The sequence below is a fragment of the Cibotium barometz genome, chromosome 12 (genome assembly GCF_041138505.1).
Source record: "Cibotium barometz isolate CiBa-2024 chromosome 12, ASM4113850v1, whole genome shotgun sequence".
Lineage (NCBI taxonomy): Eukaryota > Viridiplantae > Streptophyta > Polypodiopsida > Cyatheales > Cibotiaceae > Cibotium > Cibotium barometz.
Window position 1 is genome coordinate 31991086 of NC_141057.1, and position 6176 is coordinate 31997261.

Consider the following 6176-nt stretch of genomic DNA (forward strand, 5'->3'; position numbering starts at 1 on the left):
AGCACCAAGAGACTTCAAAAATCCGAACTGGACGCTAATTACCAATCCAAACATTCTCCGATGGGGACCAATGGGTACGATGGTATGGGGAATGCCCGCATTTTCCATGGCCTCTTAAGCACCAAAAGACTTGAAAAACCCGGACTGGGCGCTAATTACCAATCCAAACATGCTCCGATGGTGGGGACCAAACTTTGCAAGCATGTGGGTGTGAGTCCCCCAAACCATCGTACCCAAACATTCTCCGATGGGGACCAAACTTTGCAAGCATGTGGGTCCCCCCCACATGCTTGCAAAGTTTGGTCCCCATCGGTGTATGTTTGGGTACGATGGTATGGGGAATGCCCCCATTTTCCATGGCCTCTTAAGCACCAAGAGACTTGAAAAACCCGGACTGGGCGCTAATTACCAATCCAAACATGCTCCGTTGGTGGGGAACAAACTTTGCAAGCATGTGGGTGTGAGTCCCCCCCCCCCCCCCCATGCTTGCAAAGTTTGTTCCCCATCGTAGCATGTTTGGGTACGATGGTATGGGAAAAGCCTGGATTTTCCATGGCTTCTTAAGCACCAAGAGACTTGAAAAATCCGGACTGGGCGCTAATTACCAATCCAAACATGCTCCGATGGGGACCAAACTTTGCAAGGATGTCAAAGTGGGTCCCCCCCACATGCTTGCAAAGTTTGGTCCCCATCGGAGCATGTGTTGGGTACGATGGTATGGGGAAGGCCCGGATTTTCCATGGCCTCTTAAGCACCAAGAGACTTCAAAAACCCGCACTGGGCACTAATCACCAATCCAAAAATGCTCCGATGGGGACCAAACTTTGCAAGCATGTGGGGGTGGGTCCCCCCCCCTGCTTGCAAAGTTTGGTTCCCATCGGAGCATGTTTGGGTACGAGTGTATGGGGAAGGCCCGGATTTTCCATGGCCTCTTAAGCACCAAGAGACTTCAAAAACCCGCACTGGGCGCTAATTATACCAATCCAAACATGCTTTGATTGTGACCAAACTTTGTAAGCATGGGGGGGAGGGTCCCCCCCCCATTCTTGCAAAGTTTGGTCCCCATCGGAGCATGTTTGGGTACGATGGTATGGGAAGGGCTCGGATTTTCCATGGCCTCTTAAGCGCCAAGAGACTTCAAAAATCCGAACTGGACGCTAATTACCAATCCAAACATTCTCCGATGGGGACCAAACTTTGCAAGCATGTGGGGTGGGTCCCCCCACATGCTTGCAAAGTTTGGTCCCCATCGGTGTATGTTTGGGTACGATGGTATGGGGAATGCCCGCATTTTCCATGGCCTCTTAAGCACCAAGGGACTTGAAAAACTCGGACTGGGCGCTAATTACCAATCCAAACATGCTCCGATGGTGGGGACCAAACTTTGCAAGCATGTGGGTGTGAGCCCCCCCCCCCATGCTTGCAAAGTTTGGTCCCCATCGTAGCATGTTTGGGTACGATGGTATGGGGAATGCCCGCATTTTCCATGGCCTCTTAAGCACCAAGAGACTTGAAAAACCCGGACTGGGCGCTAATTACCAATCCAAACATGCTCCGTTGGTGGGGACCAAACTTTGCAAGCATGTGGGTGTGAGTCCCCCCCCCCCCATGCTTGCAAAGTTTGTTCCCCATCGTAGCATGTTTGGGTACGATGGTATGGGAAAAGCCTGGATTTTCCATGGCCTCTTAAGCACCAAGAGACTTGAAAAATCCGGACTGGGCGCTAATTACCAATCCAAACATGCTCCGATGGGGACCAAACTTTGCAAGGATGTGAAGGTGGGTCCCCCCCACATGCTTGCAAAGTTTGGTCCCCATCGGAGCATGTGTTGGGTACGATGGTATGGGGAAGGCCCGGATTTTCCATGGCCTCTTAAGCACCAAGAGACTTCAAAAACCCGCACTGGGCACTAATCACCAATCCAAAAATGCTCCGATGGGGACCAAACTTTGCAAGCATGTGGGGGTGGGTCCCCCCCCTGCTTGCAAAGTTTGGTTCCCATCGGAGCATGTTTGGGTACGAGTGTATGGGGAAGGCCCGAATTTTCCATGGCCTCTTAAGCACCAAGAGACTTCAAAAACCCGCACTGGGCGCTAATTATACCAATCCAAACATGCTTTGATTGTGACCAAACTTTGCAAGCATGGGGGGGAGGGTCCCCCCCCCATTCTTGCAAAGTTTGGTCCCCATCGGAGCATGTTTGGGTACGATGGTATGGGGAAGGCTCGGATTTTCCATGGCCTCTTAAGCGCCAAGAGACTTCAAAAATCCGGACTGGCCACAACAATCCAAACATGCTCCGATGGGGACCAAACTTTGCAAGCATGTGGGGTGGGTCCCCCCACATGCTTGCAAAGTTTGGTCCCCATCGGTGTATGTTTGGGTACGATGGTATGGGGAATGCCCGCATTTTCCATGGCCTCTTAAGCACCAAGGGACTTGAAAAACTCGGACTGGGCGCTAATTACCAATCCAAACATGCTCCGATGGTGGGGACCAAACTTTGCAAGCATGTGGGTGTGAGCCCCCCCCCATGCTTGCAAAGTTTGGTCCCCATCGTAGCATGTTTGGGTACGATGGTATGGGGAATGCCCGCATTTTCCATGGCCTCTTAAGCACCAAGAGACTTGAAAAACCCGGACTGGGCGCTAATTACCAATCCAAACATGCTCCGTTGGTGGGGACCAAACTTTGCAAGCATGTGGGTGTGAGTCCCCCCCCCCCCATGCTTGCAAAGTTTGTTCCCCATCGTAGCATGTTTGGGTACGATGGTATGGGAAAAGCCTGGATTTTCCATGGCCTCTTAAGCACCAAGAGACTTGAAAAATCCGGACTGGGCGCTAATTACCAATCCAAACATGCTCCGATGGGGACCAAACTTTGCAAGGATGTGAAGGTGGGTCCCCCCCACATGCTTGCAAAGTTTGGTCCCCATCGGAGCATGTGTTGGGTACGATGGTATGAGGAAGGCCCGGATTTTCCATGGCCTCTTAAGCACCAAGAGACTTGAAAAATCCGGACTGGTGGGTGCTAATCACCAATCCAAACATGCTCCGATGGGGACCAAACTTTGCAAGCATGTGGGGGTGGGTCCCCCCCACATGCTTGCAAAGTTTGGTCCCCATCGGAGCTTGTTTGGGTATGATGGTATGGGGAAGGCCCGGATTTTCCATGGCCTCTTAAGCACCAAGAGACTTGAAAAATCCGGGCTGGGAGCTAATTACCAATCCAAACATGCTCCGATGGGGACCAAACTTTGCAAGAATGTGGGGGTGGGTCCCCCCCCATGCTTGAAAAGTTTGGTCCCCCCCATCGGAGCATGTTTAGGTACGAGTGTATGGGGAAGGCCCGGACCAAGAGACTTCAAAAACCCGCACTGGGCGCTAATTATACCAATCCAAACATGCTTTGATTATGACCAAACTTTGCAAGCATGTGGGGGAGGTTCCCCCCCCATGCTTGCAAAGTTTGGTCCCCATCGGAGCATGTTTGGGTACGATGGTATGGGGAAGGCTCGGATTTTCCATGGACTCTTAAGCACCAAGAGACTTCAAAAATACGGACTGGACGCTAATTACCAATCCAAACATTCTCTGATGGGGACCAAACTTTTCAAGCATGTGGGGGTGGGTGTCCCCCCCCCATGCTTGCAAATTTGGTCCCCATCGGAGCATGTTTGGGTACGATGGTATGGGGAAGGCTCGGATTTTCCATGGCCTCTTAAGCACCAAGAGACTTCAAAAATCCGAACTGGACGCTAATTACCAATCCAAACATTCTCCGATGGGGACCAATGGGTACGATGGTATGGGGAATGCCCGCATTTTCCATGGCCTCTTAAGCACCAAAAGACTTGAAAAACCCGGACTGGGCGCTAATTACCAATCCAAACATGCTCCGATGGTGGGGACCAAACTTTGCAAGCATGTGGGTGTGAGTCCCCCAAACCATCGTACCCAAACATTCTCCGATGGGGACCAAACTTTGCAAGCATGTGGGTCCCCCCCACATGCTTGCAAAGTTTGGTCCCCATCGGTGTATGTTTGGGTACGATGGTATGGGGAATGCCCCCATTTTCCATGGCCTCTTAAGCACCAAGAGACTTGAAAAACCCGGACTGGGCGCTAATTACCAATCCAAACATGCTCCGTTGGTGGGGAACAAACTTTGCAAGCATGTGGGTGTGAGTCCCCCCCCCCCCCATGCTTGCAAAGTTTGTTCCCCATCGTAGCATGTTTGGGTACGATGGTATGGGAAAAGCCTGGATTTTCCATGGCTTCTTAAGCACCAAGAGACTTGAAAAATCCGGACTGGGCGCTAATTACCAATCCAAACATGCTCCGATGGGGACCAAACTTTGCAAGGATGTCAAAGTGGGTCCCCCCCACATGCTTGCAAAGTTTGGTCCCCATCGGAGCATGTGTTGGGTACGATGGTATGGGGAAGGCCCGGATTTTCCATGGCCTCTTAAGCACCAAGAGACTTCAAAAACCCGCACTGGGCACTAATCACCAATCCAAAAATGCTCCGATGGGGACCAAACTTTGCAAGCATGTGGGGGTGGGTCCCCCCCCCTGCTTGCAAAGTTTGGTTCCCATCGGAGCATGTTTGGGTACGAGTGTATGGGGAAGGCCCGGATTTTCCATGGCCTCTTAAGCACCAAGAGACTTCAAAAACCCGCACTGGGCGCTAATTATACCAATCCAAACATGCTTTGATTGTGACCAAACTTTGTAAGCATGGGGGGGAGGGTCCCCCCCCCATTCTTGCAAAGTTTGGTCCCCATCGGAGCATGTTTGGGTACGATGGTATGGGAAGGGCTCGGATTTTCCATGGCCTCTTAAGCGCCAAGAGACTTCAAAAATCCGAACTGGACGCTAATTACCAATCCAAACATTCTCCGATGGGGACCAAACTTTGCAAGCATGTGGGGTGGGTCCCCCCACATGCTTGCAAAGTTTGGTCCCCATCGGTGTATGTTTGGGTACGATGGTATGGGGAATGCCCGCATTTTCCATGGCCTCTTAAGCACCAAGGGACTTGAAAAACTCGGACTGGGCGCTAATTACCAATCCAAACATGCTCCGATGGTGGGGACCAAACTTTGCAAGCATGTGGGTGTGAGCCCCCCCCCCATGCTTGCAAAGTTTGGTCCCCATCGTAGCATGTTTGGGTACGATGGTATGGGGAATGCCCGCATTTTCCATGGCCTCTTAAGCACCAAGAGACTTGAAAAACCCGGACTGGGCGCTAATTACCAATCCAAACATGCTCCGTTGGTGGGGACCAAACTTTGCAAGCATGTGGGTGTGAGTCCCCCCCCCCCCCATGCTTGCAAAGTTTGTTCCCCATCGTAGCATGTTTGGGTACGATGGTATGGGAAAAGCCTGGATTTTCCATGGCCTCTTAAGCACCAAGAGACTTGAAAAATCCGGACTGGGCGCTAATTACCAATCCAAACATGCTCCGATGGGGACCAAACTTTGCAAGGATGTGAAGGTGGGTCCCCCCCACATGCTTGCAAAGTTTGGTCCCCATCGGAGCATGTGTTGGGTACGATGGTATGGGGAAGGCCCGGATTTTCCATGGCCTCTTAAGCACCAAGAGACTTCAAAAACCCGCACTGGGCACTAATCACCAATCCAAAAATGCTCCGATGGGGACCAAACTTTGCAAGCATGTGGGGGTGGGTCCCCCCCCTGCTTGCAAAGTTTGGTTCCCATCGGAGCATGTTTGGGTACGAGTGTATGGGGAAGGCCCGGATTTTCCATGGCCTCTTAAGCACCAAGAGACTTCAAAAACCCGCACTGGGCGCTAATTATACCAATCCAAACATGCTTTGATTGTGACCAAACTTTGCAAGCATGGGGGGGAGGGTCCCCCCCCCATTCTTGCAAAGTTTGGTCCCCATCGGAGCATGTTTGGGTACGATGGTATGGGGAAGGCTCGGATTTTCCATGGCCTCTTAAGCGCCAAGAGACTTCAAAAATCCGGACTGGCCACAACAATCCAAACATGCTCCGATGGGGACCAAACTTTGCAAGCATGTGGGGTGGGTCCCCCCACATGCTTGCAAAGTTTGGTCCCCATCGGTGTATGTTTGGGTACGATGGTATGGGGAATGCCCGCATTTTCCATGGCCTCTTAAGCACCAAGGGACTTGAAAAACTCGGAC